At 41.5% G+C, this 20,627-nt stretch overlaps 1 long non-coding RNA gene across 2 annotated transcripts in view; it reads right to left on the minus strand.

Annotated features, from left to right (window-relative positions):
* Positions 6,218 to 20,627, minus strand: part of LOC110408252 — a 55,062-nt gene continuing 40,652 nt past the window's right edge. Inside the window, exons 1-3 of one of the 2 annotated variants that reach the window (XR_002444243.1) lie at positions 19,624 to 19,722; positions 19,382 to 19,536; positions 6,218 to 7,995 (exon numbers count right to left, since the gene is read on the minus strand). This is a non-coding gene — a long non-coding RNA (uncharacterized LOC110408252). Of the gene's footprint in view, positions 7,996 to 19,381; positions 19,537 to 19,623; positions 19,723 to 20,627 lie in introns of those variants that run through there. The other variant, XR_002444244.1, reaches the window with a different exon arrangement.

Here is a 20,627-nt window from a genome sequence, read left to right on the forward strand (position 1 = left end):
CCTTTGAAGAAGTTGTCCAGGAAACCATGGAGTCGTATCAAGCGTTCTTTAAGAGGATAAGAACAAGTCAGGAATCTCAAAGTGCCTCTCCATCCTCTGCTTATCCATCCCACGGGACAGCTCCCCTCTCAGTTAATTCATTCTTAGATAAGCCTTTCAGAATTGCTTTAGCATCAAGTGGATGTAAGCTGCTGGCTGCAAGTAACAGGAGGCAGCATTGCTGGGGGGAATCATTCTTTGTCTTTATTTTTACAGGACATTGTGAAATAGAAACCTCCCACAAATTCTTTCTTTTCTTCTGTCTCTCTTTCTTTCCTTCTTTCTTTCCTTCCCACATACAGTATGTTTCTGTACACAGAAACAGCTTATCTTTTCAGTATAACCTCTCTTCTCAGGGATTCTCTTTGAGAACTTATTGGAGGAAGCATACCAGAGATACATGGCGGTTACATTCTTTTGAATGTGGAAAACCATGAATACATGCTACAGGGATGTCACGAGATTTCACTCTTACGTGAACAATCACACTCATACTCTGAGTAGAAAGTGTTAGAGATTAAAATGCACTTCCCTTGCGTGCAAAGTGGTGGCACACGGCTTGGAAATCTGCCTTTGCCCTTGTCTCCTGTGAAAAGCACAGGGACAGGTGCTAAGCCACCAGCATATCTATACCGACATATATATATATATATACGTGATTTGCAAATTTGAGTCGAAATGTTGGTTTCATCAAAGGAAAGCAGCAGAGCTCTGGGAGCACACCTGCAGTTGTGCTGCTGCACCAGTGCTGGTGTGGGAGCACTCAGCAAGCACTGTGCAGGGCACGCGTGGTGCCTCGTGCTCAGCTCTCTTCCTACAAGAAATCTTTCTTGCTTTGGGGAATCAGAGTTTGTTCCTTAACAGTGTCTGCTCCAGTCTTTGCTGCTGTGTAATATGGAGTTTAAGCCAGGTTATGAGTAAGCCAAATTAGGAAAGTAACATTATTTTAAATCACGTTAGATATTAAGGGAGTGTAATTTAGACATACACAGCATTTTCCTAGGGAAAAATACTGTAACCCTAACTGAAAAGAAAATGAATCAGCATAATATAAATTATTTAACACCTAGATCACAATAAGACTTTGCAAGCAGTGAAAGTTATTTGGGCATCAGGCTGTAGCAAGGCAGCTTTAAAATGGTTTATATTAATCCTGGAAAATCAGTATCTCCATCTGAATTGATATTTTTTCTCCAGAACTTCTGCTCAAATAAGTAAAAAAAGAAAAAAAAAAAAAGGAAACCAATAAAGAATCAAAACTCAGATCTTTCTAACAGCATTACAGGGCTTTGGAATAAAAATATTCTTCTTTTCACTATCTGTTGATTTGGATTAGAAGCTTATCTAGTGTTCTCCTCTAGATTTTGTATACTGTACACTTGGAATATCACTTAGGAATGAAAATCTGAGTGGCACCATGGCTTCAAGAAATTTCTACTCCAATCCTCAGGACAATAATGACAAACTGCTCTAACAAGGCCAAAAACTGTGATAGTTCAGCTCACTGGGGGCTGACTGGGTAATGAAAACCTTACCCATTTGTAGCACATTATGCTGTTCCCTGGAAAATGTTACTTTGAACTTCTCTCACCCTTGTGACATGTACAGAGCAGGGATTTGCCTTTCCTCCAGAGTTTAATGAGGCAGATAAGGAAGCAGAGGAAGATGGTATGTGATATGGGATGGATAAGCATGGAAAATATCAACAGTGTGTCAGTATACACAGCAGTGAAGGTCTGATGGACTTATATCCGCCAGCATTCCGTATCAGCACTCCTGTACATAGATGGCACTTTTCAGAAGCAGAAGGCACGGTCTGTAGAGCTGCATTTCTGTGCTGAACACTGAGAGCAATCATGCAAGCTCTGAGAGCACTTGGGTAGGCACGGCCTGTTGTGCTGAGCTGTAATCAGCGTTTACTTCATGGATAAAAAGAGCTCTAAAGTCAGTGACAACAGAAATACAATTTTTCCTGTTGATTTCCTTCCTTTTGTGCTCCTAAAGTGGTTTCTTTTCATTTCAGCCCAGAGAGACCCCAGCTACAGTTCACTTCCATAATGACACAGCTTGGGAAGAGCAGCTCATTTCAGCCAGACCCTGCTTCTGCTGGCGGCCTCACACATGGCCCTGGCAGCCCCTGCTTGATGGATACTTCATCATTACGCTGGTGCTTACTGCTCAGAAATGCCTATAGGAGGGTTTGCATCCCAAGATGCTGATTCTGATTTCCTATTATTGTTGCTTAGCGATCATAAAGGTAATATCTCTGTTCTATCTAAGCATATTGCAGAAGCATTTTGTCTTTTTGAAATCCCAGCCACGTCTCCTGCTCACTGGGTTTGTGTCCAACCAGATACTGAATTTGGGAGCAAACATCAGATTCCTGTCATTGAAACCAAAACAGAATGCATGTCTCTACATTTGAGCCCACTGAGATTTTTTCTACATGCATAGCATAATTATTTTAAAAATAATAAAAATATTTTAAAAACATTGTATTGAGTTGTTCCAAACTGCAATTTGATCAGTTCCTGCACCAACAATAACAGACTACAATCCCAAATATAAGCTGGGGCTGAGAGAGGAAAAGGGAAAGGTCCAGAGGCTTTTGCTTGAAGGGCAGAAACAGTATTATTTCTCCTGCACAGACTACAGAGCAATTTCACTGTCTCGGGTTTATATGGTGTATAGAAAATTCAGTTTCAAGTGACTGGGTTTAGATTTCCAAGTAGCTGTTAAAATAGAGCCCGAATATAATGGAACATTGCTGTCATCTGAGGGCTCTTTGGTGTTCTTCATGAAAGAGAGCTCAGTTCAAAAAGGAACGAGTACCTACAACCTAAAATATCTTGGCACATTTGACAACTTCATTGAAAACCTCAGCAGAGAGACTGATTCTTGATTTTGCAGGTGACAACTGAGGCAGGAAATGTGAGGTTGAGTGGATGTTTCTTCTACTGATGTTCACAAGTTTGTTTGAAGAAGTCTTCGCCCAACAGTTTTGCTCATACCAGCAAAGCATCTGGGCATGTGCTGGGCTTTAATGACACAAGTTTTCCCAGTGAATTCTTTGACAGTTCCTCTGCCCTAAAAATCTTTGAAAATTCAGGGCTTGGATTCACGCAGAACAAGGCACAAGTAAGAAAGTAGAAATGTGATGGTTTCTCATTTGTTTCTACACCAGTGGCGTTTTCTACTGCTTTATACAGGTGCTCATTATCATAGCTTCATCCACTTTGTCTGCACTGAGATAAACACTGCAAATAGTTGCATATACAACGAAGAATGTCAATAAAGCACTGCCCTCTATGTTCTTCATAGAGAAACATGGGGAGCTGCTGATACCGTTGCCCCTGTTTGGTTGATGCATGCAACGATTCAGCCACACGTGTCAGAAACAGCATGTGGACATGAGGAATCAATCAAGAGCAAGGAGCTGGAGAGCACCATGCACACAGTGCTCACGTGGTCCCAGCTTTCACAGTCTCACAGCATAAATGGAGAGGTCTCATTAAACGTACCCACTCCTGTTTACAGAATCAGTTGTTTTAATCAATCACCTCCTCTTCTTTTTTCTTCCCCTCAGGGTTATGGTTTGTGATGCACTTCCAAAAAACTAGAATTCTCTAGCTTGGAAAGCACAAAACCAAACTTCTAAGTAAATACCCAGTTCTCACCTTCATCCGTATTTTATTTTGCCGTTTTCATTTTTAGCCACTTTTCCCCTCTCCCCTTCCCCTTGAGAAATTTTGCTTGGAAACAGACCTGAAACTTCGCAGCTTTTATTCTCTTTTCCCTGACTGTCCTAATCCTCACAATACATAACTGAATTTTTTGTGGTTATTGAACTGCTTCTCTATTCATCTGTGAGCCATCCTGGTGGCTGAGAAAGAGACTGCAACACTGACACTGAACAGCAGTAGGGTAGAGGTAGTAACATGGCAAAACGCCCCCAAACAAACCTCCATACAAGTAACAAATAAGTATTTTTCGAGGCAGCATGCATTGGGGTGAAGGCAAAGCTAAGTAGACTGAGCACAAAGAGAATGGCTTCATGCCGAAGGCAAAGATAATGGCTACATGGAATTATTTAAATGTCATCTCTCAAGGAATGAGGAAGCACTTTGCTACGTGTGCTGCCTGCCATGGGTGGGTGTGCTGCTCCAGGGAGGGGTTTCAAGCCACCGGCACTGGAACCCACACTGCCCGGCCCAGCCTTTGGTTGCCTGAGGAGCATCAGTTCTGAGCAGACCACAGGTTGTCTCAGTGTTCAGCCTGCCCATTGCTGCACTGCAGATCCGTTGCTGTTTTATTCTCTCACAAGGACCAACTTCTGCTACACTCTGTTCAAAGGATCCACACTGTTACTAGCTGTACATATCCACTTTTGGCTGACCCCCACCTATTCATAGCAGAGAGAACCAAGGGATAAATTACAGTCTTTTTCGGATGTAGATAAATACAATCATATAAAATTACTGCTCCATTTACAGAAATTGCCTTTCAGTCTTAAAAGAGATGTGTGTGTCCATTATACCTCTTTTCTTGATCAGATATTATTGGAATTGTCACCTCTGTAATTCATAGTATGCACCCTCATAATTCTTCCAGCTACATCTCTTAGGAGTATCTCCAGAGTGAATTATGCTTGTAAACATAACAGAGAGAAAACTGTTGCTAACAAATCCAAAATCCCAGTTCTTAGTTTCTCTTTCCCTTTCTCTACTGTTGTGATCATTTTGTTTGTTGCAAACTACTACATTTTAACTCCTTTATCTCTGGTTCCCACCTCTCCAGTATTTTTCTAAGGGAATGATAATGATAATGGAGGAAGTTCGGATCATTTCTTCCTTTTTGGGTAAACAGACTGAAAGAAAAAGAGCTCAACATTTGTCTGGTAAAGAAATCTTTGCATTCCTTTCCCAACTTCCCCATGGAATCAAGTTGAGGAATGTGTCATAGTGAGATGACGGAGACCAAATTAGAGAATGTGCTAAGCTGTCACATGTGGGAAGGCAGGATTTGATTTTTCATTAGATTTTTATGGGATGAAAGCCTTCATCAGTGTTTGAAAGAGAATCATTGTCACCATAACAGAAACTTATCATAATTTTACATCTAGACATTGCTGAGAAATAATACATTAGTGGAAAATGGAATACAGCGTACAACACAAGGTGAAATCCATGTTGCTTGGACCACCAGGATTTCAGCTTCATGAAGGCTGCACTTGGTAGCTTAGGCAGTGGAAGCTGATTTCACAGTGGTTTCGTTAGTCAAAAATCCTGTGCTATGGAGACAGCAGAGTTCAAATGAATCAGGAGAAATCCGGCAGAGAAATCAGAATATCTTTGGCACTCCTAAGAGTCCAGAGGCCAAAACTGTACATTTTTCAGACACCTCCTGCCAGGAAGGGTTTCTCATACGTGGAAGGATTCCTTAAATGGGTCCCGACTGCTGAGATTTTTGAGTGGGATTTAACAGTACTGCACAACAATCATTCAAAAAATGTGTTCACGTTCTTCCTTTCCTAATCAATAGCTAAAGCAATAGGCAGCAAAAGTCAAATAGGAAATTATGAGAGCTAAGAAGATAAAATTGCCCCAGAATGCCCATCTCAAAAGACTCTAAGAGAATGATTTCATTACGACTTATTTCCCCAGGTCTCAGCTTTTCTCAATTTCTGATGACTGATGTGTCAGATTTTATTTCCACATTTAATAGATTTTAATCTGTAAAACATTTCTGTACCAAAATGAATCTGGAGATGCTTTTTATGAGGTTTACCTCCCAATAAACGATAGAATTCTCCCAAGCTGGCAATGACCTGTCGTTTCAAGTTTAGCAGCAGATTCTCAGCATTAGAAAAGCTGTACCCTTGTGACAACTCTACAGTGCAGGAATATGACTTTGTTCATAACCTTGAAGAAGCTGCAGTCCAGGTGACTACTGCACATTTTCTTTCCTGTATTAAGTCGATAGATCTGAAAGTGAGAATAATTAATCACGGAGTTTGGGTTTGGGGCCAAAGCATCACCTAGAATAAGTCAATATAGCTCCTTTAGCATACACAGCTCTCTATTGCTTCTCACCTGCCAAAGTTCTTGCCCTTAATAGATAAAACTTTGTAAAGAAATAAGGCCATTGTGGAGACAATCCATAGATTTATTACAACAGCACTAAAAAGAAAGAAAAACAGTTTTAGCTCTTGACAAAAAAGTAAAATAAATCTCAACTGTGCTGAAACCGCCATTCAGCAAAACTTCCAGTGTCCTAAGCAAAACTGAAGGTGAGACGTGTTTGGCATAACCCCAAGAATTTTTGTCATTTTGATCTGAAGATTTCCAGAGTGGAACTTAATGTTTTACCCTAAAAGCAGATATTTCCTCTTGAAGAAATAAACGATAAAGAAAATAAAATCAACTCAACAACAAAGTTCACTTGGAAACTGAATCGTCCATTCAACAAACGCGGACATCAGCAAAAACAGAAATCCTGACCACAGGCACTTCTCTTTCCAGAGAGCGATGGAACTGAAGAAACAGCGAGCAGCTCCAAGAGAGTTTATCTAAGTGAGTGTGAGCTCTTCCATTCCTATCCACCTGCAGAGCCACCTCAGAAGGGACAAGGATGCAGCTCCCTCTGGTTGTGTGAAACCAGCTGCAACCTCTGCTCGTTACTAACAGGTGCAGCCTGCATGTCTGCCTGCCACCTCCTGGAGCCTCCCTACAGCCCCTCCATGCCCAGAGCTTCTCAGAAAACCCTGGCACCAAAATCACAAGGGTCACTGCATGCACTATGTCTGAGCATTTCTACCTAAAAGAAAATCTTATGCAAGTACCTATCAGAGATCTCAGCGCACACGGACACTTGCTTGGATAGGGCCCTAATGAAAACTGCGATTAAAGATACAGAACTGTGAGACCGGAGAGGATTTCACAGCTCCGGCATCCCAACATTAGGGAACTCATGCAAGGTCCCATGTTTCAAGCAGCAGCTGCTGTTACCCTGCTACCTGGCTGTCAAATGTAACTAACTTTTATCTGTCACTGTAAAATGGTACTTGGAAAGCCCCAAAGTTATAACTCACGTGATCTGACCTTTCTTTAGCAGCACATACACCAAGTGGAATACAGCCCAAATTCACCTGCAAAAGCTGCATTGCTCATCTCCTGAAGACAAAGCAAAAATCCTGTCCTCATAAACTTGGCAACATAACTGAACAAGGGAGAAATGGCGTTTTAAATCAGATGCGCTACAGTTTTCATGGTTAATGCAAGTCCTTAAGCATGATTTAAGTAACACAGACTGTGCTACTGCACCAGGCTTTGCTCTGAGATGGAAAGGACACAGTTTGATTAAGGGTTTGTAGCTTTAAATGCAAACAATTAAAACGTATTTGATGTTTGAAAACAAACACACTCGTTTCCTTTATTGACTTTTAAAACCTGCCGAGCTGCCACTATTGAACCTGTCAATGGTTTCACATGATGACTATAGATAGGAATGTAGTGACCTCACTGTGAAAATATACAGGAAACACTCTTGTTCTGGTAACTCAATTTTAAGATCAATATCATTCAATTATTTAGGCATGTCAGTCTTTCTGATAGTACAAACAGTACAGTTACGCATAACAGAGGAGAGAAGCTCGAGGTTTATTTATTGGATGCAGCAGGCTGTATGACAGACTGCAGTTCATGCTTGTAGGGTAGCTCCACATAAATCTTAAAGGCACGGTCCTGACCCATCCTGGGGAGCTGTGCTTCTCTCTAAGCCCACGGCAGGACAGGTGCTCAGCTGTTCCCATGGGGCATCGCTGAGAAGTGACACAGGGGAGCATGTCACCATGGCACAGTGACAGCAAGGGGTGGCACCGTGTCAGCCACAGGATCGGCCCTGGGGTGCTGCTCCCAGGAAATCTTTGGTAGTGTGGCCACAGATGAGCGAATGTGCCTGGAAACCAGAGAGGAAAATGGGAAAAGTGACTGGCAGAGATCACTGTGAGCGGTTGGGCACAGGGAGGGTTTTGGAGGCTTTTCTGGGAAGCAGTGGATCTGAACCTTCTCCCAACACTTACACTGAGAGGGAAGGTGTAAGAGAAAAGTCTCTACAAGGGGATTTTCATGAATATTTTCTGTCCGGGGATTTTCTGTAGGACAGCATTACCACTTCTGACTAAATCTTGAAGAGCATTGCGCAAGAAAACACACTCTGCCATTACAACCCAGCACAGTAGCAGCCATCCATATTTCATGGTTTGACGTATTTTTTTTTTTTTGGTTTGCTATTTGGCATCCATTAATTAGAACACGTATCTTGGAACTTTGGGACTTGTTTAAGAACACCCAGGATGCCAAAGGCCTCATGGTTCCATGCCTCCCTTTCCCCAGCTGTACAATGAAAGCATCACACCACGTGGGAGATGCGAGCCGAGCATTTCTCAAGATTCACGCTAGGATTATTTCCTATGCATTAGCTACATCTTGTAATTGGAGCAGCCCAGATCACTTGGAAGGTCTGAAGGCAGGTTGGTACCCCACTTCAGTGCTGTAAGAAGTTGTACTTAGTTTTCACAGTAAACAATTGCACGTACCACTAAGAAGGCAGGGTGAGCTCACTCACACTCTGCTTCAAGAGCTACTAGAAAAGAACGAGACACTGGAATTCGAGAATATGGGATTAATGGGAGAATACTGGAGTCATCCATAGTGTGTGCCCTGTTCACGTGGCTGGCATCCAGCATAGCAAACCCCACTGGCTCACTGTATGCTCCCTCCTTCTGAGGCTGACACCTCTTCCCTGTGCTCCCATACATATAACCCTCCCACTTGCAGACGTAATTTAACATCTGTTCAGAAAAATGAAAAAAAAAATTCTATGGGTTTAAGAGGAGTCAGGAACTTCACCTGCTGTGAATTTCTCCCTCTGCTACTTTCCTTTTTTTCCCCAGAATTTAAGCTGCATTTGCACAATATGGGATTTTTTTTTCTTTCCTGAGATCGCTGTAAATGGATTTTGAATGTAATGTAAATTGCAGCGTTTTCTGTAAGTGATCAGACTCTGGAGTAGTCTAATTCACTCTGGGAATCCATTCCACCACAAAACCTCCATTACTGAAAATACCTTCAATATTATTACTGTTTCTCCATAGATTGCATGGATGATGGAACCCCTGAAATCTTGTGGCTAGGATCTGAGATGGACTTTTCCCTCCCCCTTGGTTAACAGCAGCTACAAAATGTACAATTCATGTCTCTGAAGTGAATAAATATGATTGTGTTGAACAATAAATTGCAGTTAGGAATCAATACATTATATCCAAGAGTGTTTATGGAAAGTGCTTTTGTCCCCTCAGAAATGAAATCACACGGCTGCATTTTCTTGTTTCTTCCTGCCCTGTTTTCAGATTTACTGGTGTTTACCTGCAGTTCATTATGTGCAAGAGTTCTCCTGGAATTGCTGCAGAAAATTATCAGGCCATTCTTTTCTCTACTGCTGTTGTACTGAAGTGCTCTCAGTGAAGTCCCAGGCCATACAGATTCAGTAAGTTTACAGATGTCAGTAATCTCTGCCTGGAGACTACCAGTCTCCCTCGTGTTACATCACAATGCCCACAGCATTAACTGATCAGTTAAGCAGGAAAAAATAAAATATAATAATAAAAAACAGATCGATCTTGCAGTTCACTCAGTCTAACCATTCTGATAGGTAATTCACACAGATTTAATATAGAAGGAAATAATTGTCTAGTTAAAACTCTTCCTATGCCACTGCATTATCCTACCAATCAGCTATTAGAAGGATATTTGCAACTTCTTTCAAAAACAGAACACATTAAAACCACGGCTGAAATCAGCATTAGATGATAGATATACATCACACAGAGCTACGGAATGAAAATAAACAGAGATTTGTTATACCACTTGATCTTAGCAAACATGAACATCTTTCCTGCTTGTAATATTCCTTCTGAATACTGAGCACTCTGTGTTAATTGGCAATACAGAGATACAATCCTGTTGAGCAGTAGGAGAGGAAAAGGAAATACATCAAAATAGACGCGGTTATGAAACCCTGCCCCATTGAAATCCTGAATTCTGCTGTTTGTTTCAGTAAGACCAGGACCACCAGCGCTGATTCTAAATGTGACCCACAGCAACACATCCCTGCTGAGTCCAGTTGAGCTGAACCGCTGGCCTTGTTAATGGGACAGGGATCCCATTTTGACTGGAAAAAAATGTTCAGAAAAGATTGTGGCGGATAATGACAGTTGGGAAAGAGATGATGGATGCGGTGCTCTGTGGCTAATTGCATGCCTCAAGAACAACTTTCTGAATAAAGAATAAAACGTTGTGATAGTTGCTTAGTATAAATTCTGTCTGCACAGAACATCCCCCAGAAACTTCCACTTTAGGTCATTTAAACCTGAAGTAACAGTCAGGCTAAATGAATTATTGGCCCCAAGATGAGGAAAAGCACTCTGCCTTTACCACTCAATAGAACTGTATTCTTTGAAGTTCAGTTCATACTCTGTGGCTACATTTATACCATGTTTAATTTTTTATCTCCATTACATTAATTATTAATTAAAAACCTAAACACTTCCCTTTGGTTATTGTATGTTTTCATCACAGAATTCTCACCAGAAAATGATTTTCAGTTGCCTCTCGAATTCCAGCAGTCCAAACAAAGTAAGAATAAGGTTAAACATTAGTTCTGCTTCTTTAATTCTAAGGTTTGTATCTGTAATACTGATTAATTAATGGAACCGGCTGCTGCTCGTCACAGCACTCAGTGCTCCAGGTTAGTAATTAATTATCCTACCTCCACTGACTTGTAGAACAAAACTACTATTCCTTCTTCAGAATGCTTCTTGCATGTCCGCACAGCCCTGCTCCTGCCTGCAAAGGAGGCTGTGCCAAAGTTCTGTGTTAGGACGACAGAGGAGCATCATGGAGCACTTTTCTGAACAACCCTTCCTTCATGGGCTCTGTGACAATCCCCTGCAGTTTTTTTTTTTAATTTATTTTAAATCCAACCTTTGCTCCTCCTCCCCACCCCCACCAGGTTTCGCAAGTCTTTCAAAAATATCATTTTTAATAATTCACAAAATAATATCTAATAGCTTAAAACATTTACAGCGCTTCAGGTTTGCAAGCTGCAAGATTTTTTTTTCCTACAGCCTCTGAGGCTGCCATAAATCAAAGGATTCATTAGACAGCCAAAAACAATCACAAACTGAGACTGTGTTTGAAAACGATGCTGTTTTGTTTTCTGCAATGATAGCTGCAAATGGAGGTTTTAAACCAAACGGACAACTCCACCTGTGCAATAAAAAAATTTAAGTAGTTCTCCATGCAGATGTAGCAGCCCAGAAAGGTTCCCCAGAGCCTTTGGTTTCCTTCACCAAAGGGGCACAGGCAAAGATTGGTTTCTAATCAGTTATAGAGGGGCTGGACAGGCTCAAATTACTGCAGCTCAGTGTGTGCTGATGTGGCTGCAGCTTGGTCCAGGGTGACCCTTGCTACTCCTCTGCTGAACTGCTCAGTAGAGAAAGGGGCTTGGCTTTCTTTTTCCCTTTCAAAAGCTTTCTTTCAGAAGCAGAGTTTAATCGCAGCAAAAGGATATAGAAATTAAATGGCAATGAAAAATACCATTGGACTTAATGCTGTTTGTCACTCCCTCTTATCTTGTGCAATATCAGGAGGAGTGTGATTGCATTTCTGTGCTCCAGCCAAGCTGCTGCTGGTAGATGACGGCAGTCAGAGCAAGGCCATGGGGCTGCTGCTGCTTCTGGGGAGAGGCAGAACAAGTCTTGTGGCAAAGCTAACTGATAACATTTATTATTTTACAGTGTTTATAATAGAAACTGAAATAGGATTTCTATAAAGCAAGCCCAGAAAATATGGCAGTTTTATGCAGAATACTCCCAAGACCTCTTTGTTATTGCTCTTTTCATTGAGATTTGTAATTCCTACCCCAAAAAATCCAAGTTTTCTCCTGGTAATGAGGAATTCAGCCCTGCCATGGGAAACTGCCACGTGTCCCCTTCCTGATGGTGGTTAGGAGATAAAAGCTCACAGAGGTTATGCTCACCCCTCAGACTTCTCAGTTGTAGGTGCCACCAGTGTGGGTGTCAAGTGGATGAAAAAGGCAATGGCAATCTGACAGCGTGCATCTAGTTAGAGGCTGGGTCCATCTAGCATTTAGAAATGGGAAGGCTTATGTTCTCACAGTGCATCTGTGCTGTCCGCTGCACCTGTTCCATTTTGTTAATGACATTGTTCTTCCATCTTTCCTTTCAAAACTGAAGCAGTCATCTATTACCTATGCAATGTAGGGGCTGATTTTTCCCCTCAATTTTGCTGCTGCTATATAACAAATCATTTGTGTCTGCTAATATATCTTCATATACCTAACAAAAACTGATTGCTTTTGGTAAATCATGTTGTTAGCACAACTTCACTACGTTACTTCTTTACTGAGCATCTCTGCATTACAGGAGATCTACTGTTGTTAAGAGAGAGGGGTAAGAAAACACAGTCATTTGGTTTAACATAGAAGAGGAGATGAAAAAACTTCACATTGCTCTTGCAGACAGTTCCCCAGGAACCTTCCCATCCACTTCTACGGAAGATAGATTGGGCTGCCTTACTCTTTTACTACGTCCCCAACAATCAGAAGTCTAAATAGCAGAACTGTTAAACAGCACACAATGAACTAAATCATTTGCTTACTGGAGGAAGGTTTCCTAACTGGAGCCTATTCTTTCTGAAGATTAAAGGCTGTCAATGTACCCCAAAATCTGTTGTTTTCCTGCTCTCCCTTGCCAGGAATACATCTAGTTAGTTTAACTGACTGAAACCATTGAGCGTTAATTGCTTGCTGGAAAGCCTGCATCTACAACCCAGATTCCTTATTTAAAGTTTCCTGATTGAGTTAAAAGAAAAAAAAATATCTCACTTCATTTTGTGGTCTCATTTTTTTGTTTTGTTTTAAACGTACTGCTCAAAAGAACATTAAAACATTAGTTATCTTTGTTGTCTTATATTTGTTACTCTTCTACACTTCGGCTCTTACCCTGTGAGTACAGAATGGCCTGAAGCATATGCAATCACCTTCCCTTGCCTTTACATAGTTTTCACTTTGGAAGCCACCTGCTGCTTCCCTGAGCAGTAGCTAAGTAGAGGCCTTAGAAAACAACTTGTCCTCCGAGCATAGGTGCTGCCTGCAGGGCTGCTCTGCAGCCACGTTCCACTCTGCCAGTGGCAGCCCTCCCTCCTCAGGCATACACGCTTTCTGCTCAGAGAGCAAGAGAATTGCTTGAATTTGCCCTCATCCTGACCAGAGATCCTCAGAGACTCAATTCATGCCTTTTAGCACAAGATGGATTACAGTCATGTGCTCGTGGCTCATCTCTCAGAGGTAAGTGTTGGTAAACCACAAACAAAACGTTGCTGTCAGACACCTGACATGGACAGAGTACCAAGAGCCTGATTTGGTCCTTATGTTCTTTAACAGACAGTATAAAGAATACAGAATGGGCCTGGAATAACCAGTGTCACAGGGAACAGAACTACAAATTCGGATGCACAAGGATCAAGTAGTCCCCATCTCCTTTATCAGTTTATGCGCTTTCTTCCTCTACACTTACACCTTGCAACAACCCAGCCCACTATGCCATTTGCACAGCTATAGGGAGAACCTCCTCCTATCTGCAGTGGTGACAGAATTTGGCCAGTGGTGATTTGTCATTTGGAGACACTGAATTTGATTCTTGTCTCAGCAACGCAGGTAGTTCTCTTGTAGTAGCGCAGAAGTACATGGGTATTTTGTAGGCATGAAAGTTATCTTTCCTACAGTTCTCTCATTTTATTCCACAGCTGCTAAGCTTTCAGCGATGTACAATTGCATCCTATCGCTTCTTCCTCACACAGCCCTCCTATCTTGCACTTGCACTACGCTGCAAGTGACTCACGCACAAACTTTCAGTACAGAATGGAGAACTTGTCGTCTGCCAAATCTGTTGTTTCCCAGCCTCTGGAAGGGAGGGATAATACAATGCTGTGTATGATTATCTAAACTGAGATAAGCATGGAATACATTGTTCAATGCAGACTGCCCTCTCCCCCCCACAAAAATTGCTGGAATGTATATGAGGTATTCCAAGCAATTGCTTGATTGTCACGCTAATAGGAAAGAAGAGGGGTTACATTTCTCTCTCTTTCCCCCTCTTTTTGTGTGCACTCGCATGAATTTCAAGACCTCCTCTGAAAGCATTTCCAGTTTCTCGTCATCTTTAATTTACTGGTATCCAGAAACATAAGAAAGAAGGAAAGGGAGAAAGAGAAAGAAGTGTTTAAGCTTAAAAAAAAAAAAAGTCCAATTTAGCTCAAAAATGCAATACCAATTGCTGTCAGGCAAAAGGCTGGATTTTCGTTTACTTCGTTAATCGTAAGTGCAAGGCAGAGAGGAGAATACCTTTTTAATTATTTCATTTCATTACAAGTATGATTGCACCGATGCAGATCATAAAAACACATTCACTGAGGTGAATTAAAACATTTTTAATCGCTGCAATAAAGTCACCGGAGCAAACTGTTCGATGGAGTTCTCTTCCAGCTGCCCATCCTCCCTCAAAAGCAGAGAGCTGCGTGTCAGCTGCTCACCTGCAGGCGCAGTTACAAGTAGCAAGGACAGCTGGACAAGGAGCAGGCTAAATAAATCAATAATAAGCATGCATGAATGCTGATAGGTCATCGCAGATGATCATGAACCGTAGGGTCTGGAGTTACACTGCTCTGTTCAGGCGGGCACCAGCAGCAGGTGGTGGATACTGAATGGCATCCCTGTCACCCTGACTCCAGACGTTGCTGTCAGCAACATGGGTTCGTGCGAGTCTGCCAGAAGATCGGGGAGTTCCTAAAACCGGGGGGATTCCAGCCTGAGACACCTGCACGAAGCCACATTTCTCCACCCACCAGCAATGAATCCAGGAAGTGGGGGAAACCAGGAGTGAGCAGCAAAACGAAACCAAACCCAAACCAGGTCATTAGCGTGGAAAACACAACCTCACCGTGTAGAAACACCATTTTAAAGGACAGGATAACATGAAAACATCTGTGTCCTCACAGGATGAGACCCTCTCTGCTAGAGAATGCATTGCTGAAATCTGAATCCACTGAGTCCAGCCCCAAGACCTAAACTGCAGGATTTTGAGTGAGAATAAACAGTTTTTATTTGTGCAGTTTTCTCTCACCATAGCTACTTGGGGATCCTGATTTTAACATTGAGATTAATCTTACTAAATCCTTTCTTACATGAGTAGAGTCCTTAGTTACGCTGTTAGTGACACTATGTAATTAAATTATTGTTGTGATGGTACCACCAAAAGGAAGTGGTGGAGAGCTTAAGGGCTGTTTGTGTTTTCATATGCCATTTCTGTGCTTATCTCTGTGAATAAAAAAGCACTGTTCTAATGAGAAACACCAGCTTTAATAAGAAACCTCTGCACATAATTTGTACCTGGAGTGAGTGTGATGTCCTGACCCAGGACATGTTCAATGAATATAGCTTCCATCCCACAACACTGGTACTTTGCTTAAATCACAAATCCAATGAACCCTTATCTGGAGACTGACACATCTTAAAACAGATTATCTCTCCATTGCCAAAGTAGAAACTGAGGTAGAATCTCATCCAACCCCCTCCCTTTCCTTCCCCCTGGCTTTATATTTTTTTCTTTTACCCCCTTTCCTCTTTTTAAAGTATAAATCCACGCTGAGCACAGGTTTTGTTCCAGTGCTTGAGCACTATTGTAAGAGCAGGAATGGCATTCATTTTTTAATGAAGCCCCATTTCAAATGCTTCTCCTGCTTCCCTCGAGCATTTTAAAATTTGGAAAGCAACACAGATTGACTCCTATTGACCCTGTTGTTTATCTTTGTCTCATTGCATGTTTGGCTTTCCTTTCTGAGGCTCGCTGCTTGAGCAGATTTGGATTCTGCCCTTCCCTCTGCCTGAGGTGTGCAGGGCTGCCAGGCAGCAAATCCATACCTGACCTCCTTGGCAGCTGGATGATCTGAACTCAGAGACCCTTCCTTCACTATTAGTTTCAATATGCATGTTGGGAAGGAAAAAAAAATAAACAGACTTTCTTATCCATTCTTTAGCTATAGATTGAAACTTAGATACTTGGCCAACGTGAATGACCTACGAAGCATCAGGCAGCAAAAGGATGGCTGACCTCAGCACTAAGCCAGCAGCTCTGCTAGCAGCCTGGGAAGACAAAGCTGAGCAAAGTTTGACTCCACCAGCTCACTGATTCGAAGCCACAACAGCACCCCTCTAACAGAAAGAAGGGTACCACCAGCTTCACTGCTGACAGAACCAGACACAGCCACGTAAATGCCAGTAGCACACAGAGACACAGCACAAACTCGTGTATTTGCCTTAGAAGGCAACTAATGCTTCTGTTGCATCATACGTGCCAGCTTAGTGCTAAGGCTTACACACAAGCGTGTGGAAGCACCTCGAAGTGCTAAGGGTACAACCAGGCAAGAAGTGTACATGCTTCCTGCAGCCGCATTGGGAATCCTAACACCACAGCTGGAGCAGAAACACAAAGCACCAGGAAGGACAAACTTGCTTGAGAAATAGACTGCGTTCAGTTTATGAAAATGCATCAGCCTGCAAAAATATTCACGTAATACTAAATGTTGGAGAACACCCAAAAATTCGCTGGGAAACCAGTTCTTTTAGCTAACTGGTTTTCTAACTTATCATCAACTTTTTCCTTACTTGCTTGTAATAGTTATTCTATAAAACAAAAAACAACCCAAACACCGCTCCTGTAGATATTTTACAAGAGAACTCATCTGAGGACAGCACTACATAAAAGTATTTTTTTATTGTTTTCACCATAATCCTATATTAAGCACAATTATTTAAACCCTTTTGATACATCGAACTGAGACTGATTTTGTTGCTTCAGTATGAGAAAAAATGGTTCAGAGCAACATCAGCTCTACTGGTTGCACTGAAATATGGGGAACCATGAAATATTTATATACAGACTGAGAACGGATATGAGTTATTCAGAGCATTACTTATACTATAAAAAATACTTGATTTAAGTAGAAGTTTAATTTGTTAGAATGCATCCACTTGAACTTGATTTCTTTTTAAATCAATGTTAGCCTCATACTTAGAATAAAAGTCTTGGAAGCTGAATGCTTTGAAAGAAGGAACAAACAAAAGGCTTGTCAAGTATAAGCATTATCTCTACCTCCCTACAACAAGAACAGTTACATTTACTGAAAATGAAGATATGCCTCAAACAAAAGGGAACACCTGGATTTCTATTGTACCAATAAAAGGCTCCATCCAAAAGCTTCTTAGATATTATTTTAATATCTGAATTTTGAGCATACTCTGCAGGACAGACTAAGGTGTCAGCATAGTGAAGTCTCAGCTCTTCATGGCTCCCAGTAAAGCTTTTTTCTTAATTATGTTATTATATTACAATTGTATATATACAATATCTATGAAAGCTTTTCCTAACTGGGTGGTTTGCTCAATTCAAAGAGTGGTTTCTTGCTTTGTTTTCTTTAGTCAGGTTTTCTGCTGGGACTTCTTTGAGATCAGAATCAAAGCTACAGTTTAATTTTATTTCCCATTGGGCAGTACGACTTATCACAAGTAAACTTGCAGCAGGGAAATAAACATCCCTTCACCTTAAGTGCTCATTTATTGTTTTCGCTTTATCACTCTAGATTAAAACATAGAGCTTGCCTCCCAGGCTAAAATTAGCTTTTCATTTTAAATGACTGGCATTCGGGTCTGAAAAATAACAAGCTATTTATTTCAATATTTACCATGTCCATTGAGAAGGGGCTCACGTTATGGCCAATTAGTAGTTAGTTGTGATCTGTTATTCAAACATTTGTCTGCTGTTTGGACACGCAGATATTGGCTTGCATGCTCCCCTCCTTACAAGGCTCTGCGACTCTCGTTGAGCAATGAGTCACAGCACAGACAGAGACGATGCAGCAACAAGAGCTGCCAGAACCTGACATGAGCTAATCTCGGGAAGGAAGGGAAAGAAAGGCAGTGTATCATTTGGTTAGAAACACACATCTCTTTGAAAAAATGAGCTGACACTTGCTTTGAGTTTGTGTGCTGGAGATACGGATGTTTCCACTACAGAATCCAAGCTCAAGACATTATGCACTGAGTCCTGCTTTCTACTTAATGGATCCCAACTCCTCAAGCACTTCTCTGTGACACTTGCTTGCAGAACATGGACAGCCCCCAGTGCCACCCACTAGCAGCACAAGGCCTACAGGGCCCACTCACCCAGCCTCACCTCGTATCCTGAGACTTTACTGCTTTCCCTTTAGCAGTACAATTCTTCTGGATTATTGTCATTGCTACGGGCAGCACTTTGTGCTGAAAGGCAAGGGGAATAACAACTTGGTTTTAATGGCTCCAGCAGCCTGTAGATCTGAAGACAGTTCTGATAAAAGAAGCTGGTAACAGGATTGAATTCTCAGGGTAAACAATCTCCCAATGGAAGAAAACATGAATAACAAGAGATTGAAGTATATCTAAAGCTGCCCGGCTCATTTTCTGGCTTCTGTTCTTCTCTCTTCCCTCATTTATTATTTTCAGATTTGTTTTCTGGGGAAGGAGGACTCCCAGATGTGTGCCCTCAGTCCCAGGCTCCCAATACTTTCAGCAAGAAGTGCTGCTAATCTGCATCATAGTCAGTGCTAGAACTTTCTGAGGGTCATTTAATAAAGGCTTGTTCCAAATGACTCATGGCAGAGTCATGAGGCATCATAACAGTTTCAAAACCAACATAATCCAGCAAAGTAGACACTGAGAGATCACCATTTTAATTACATGTTTTAGGAGGCATCACTAGGAATCATATTTGTCACAAAGCTTTGTGCCTAAAGCAGGGGATTATTCAGTGATGATGGCTTTACCCTTAAAGACTGAAGAGATTTATTGAGATGTACTGTGACAACGACCAAATCACAGCCATGGAAGCACTTTTGTAAAACATCCAAAAAGAGAGGATTTTCTAATCAGTGAAATCTACTCTTATTTTATTAACATTTCATCAGTGATGCCTATGAAATTGTAGTATTTCTTGCCTATACCATCCCTAATCTGCAGGACCATCAGTGTTTGCAATATATCAGTACTTCAGTGGGCTTTCTCACCCTCCACTCCCACTTCTGGTGAGATGATGTGTGGAAATATGAACTTGAAACATAGTAGAACACATTTTGGCTAGTAACTTAATAAGAGTGCCATAGAAGCCACCTACCAGAAGAACAAGGTCCTGCTCAGCTGGAGACAGTCATGGATTGGAGATGGGAGCTTTCCTTCAGGCTCTGCATTGGTGCCTCTGGAGGATCACCTGAGCATGCAGGTCCGCAGCTGCCATAGGAACAAGGAGACCAACTCACTCCTCCATGGTTGCTGAGAAGAAGCACAGTAAACACAACTGAGTTCCAAATAGGAGCACTGCTTAAACTATTAAAATATTGGGATTGCTTGAGGACTTACAGGTGGGCTTTAGCATCTATGCAGATTCAAGCTTTAAGTGAAGCTGCCCAACTGATTGAGCATTTAGAAGGAATTTCCCCCAGGAGCTCTCTGATGTTTAGTAAGGTGTTAACTGATCCTGCAGCTGGGGTCAGTTAATGATTTGATCCCTCAGCTGGGCACTGAAGAGTCTCTTTCCTTAGTAGAGCTGCCTACAAAAGTGATTTTATATAAAACAATTCTAAACAATTAAAAGGCCATGAATCTGAGTCTGGCTCTCCAGAAAGACCAATATTTAAAGAGCACTGAATTGTACCCCTCTGTCATCCTGAAATTTCATGTCATTTCATTAAATTTAATTTAGTAGACATTAACAGGATAAAATTCATCTTCCCTCTGGCTGCTCTGTGGAGCTCTGACCCTGAACTGTTTGCCAACCTTAAATGAAAATTAGATTAAAAAGTGCAATAAACACAAATACCAGAGATTCTGTGAAATAAATCTGTTCATATGAAATCACTGTATGAACATACAATTCCTCAAGATGTGCAAAGAACAAAAAGGGCATAATTGGCAAGCAATAGGAAATAAAGCACAACAGGGAGCTGCTATACCTTCTTATGAGGAATTTTTCAGGCTTTTGCTAGCAGGTACTTTAATTCAGTTGACTTAATTAAGCACCATGTGTGTAAGATGAGGATTTCTGGAATTTTAACATATGTTCTTAGACATGGGCTTTCAAAACAAAAACTGCCACTCATTAGGATGAGTAAAGAAACTTTTGAACAAAGGGTCAGCAAAGCAACTCAGACACCACCACCAGGGACTATTTGTGCCTTCTGGAATCTGATAGTTGTGTCATTGGGTCACATAACTCTCCTTGTCACCATGAGTCCATTTTCTCTCCTCTTATTTTTCTTACTTTTCCGTGGTTTCCTTTTCAGTTTAGGAAATTAGGAGGGAAGCGGGGGCAATGGAACTGTTTCTAAATACCCAAATGCTTGATTTAATGCCATTTCCTTTGC

Source organism: Numida meleagris, chromosome 19, assembly GCF_002078875.1.
Source record: "Numida meleagris isolate 19003 breed g44 Domestic line chromosome 19, NumMel1.0, whole genome shotgun sequence".
Taxonomy (NCBI): domain Eukaryota; kingdom Metazoa; phylum Chordata; class Aves; order Galliformes; family Numididae; genus Numida; species Numida meleagris.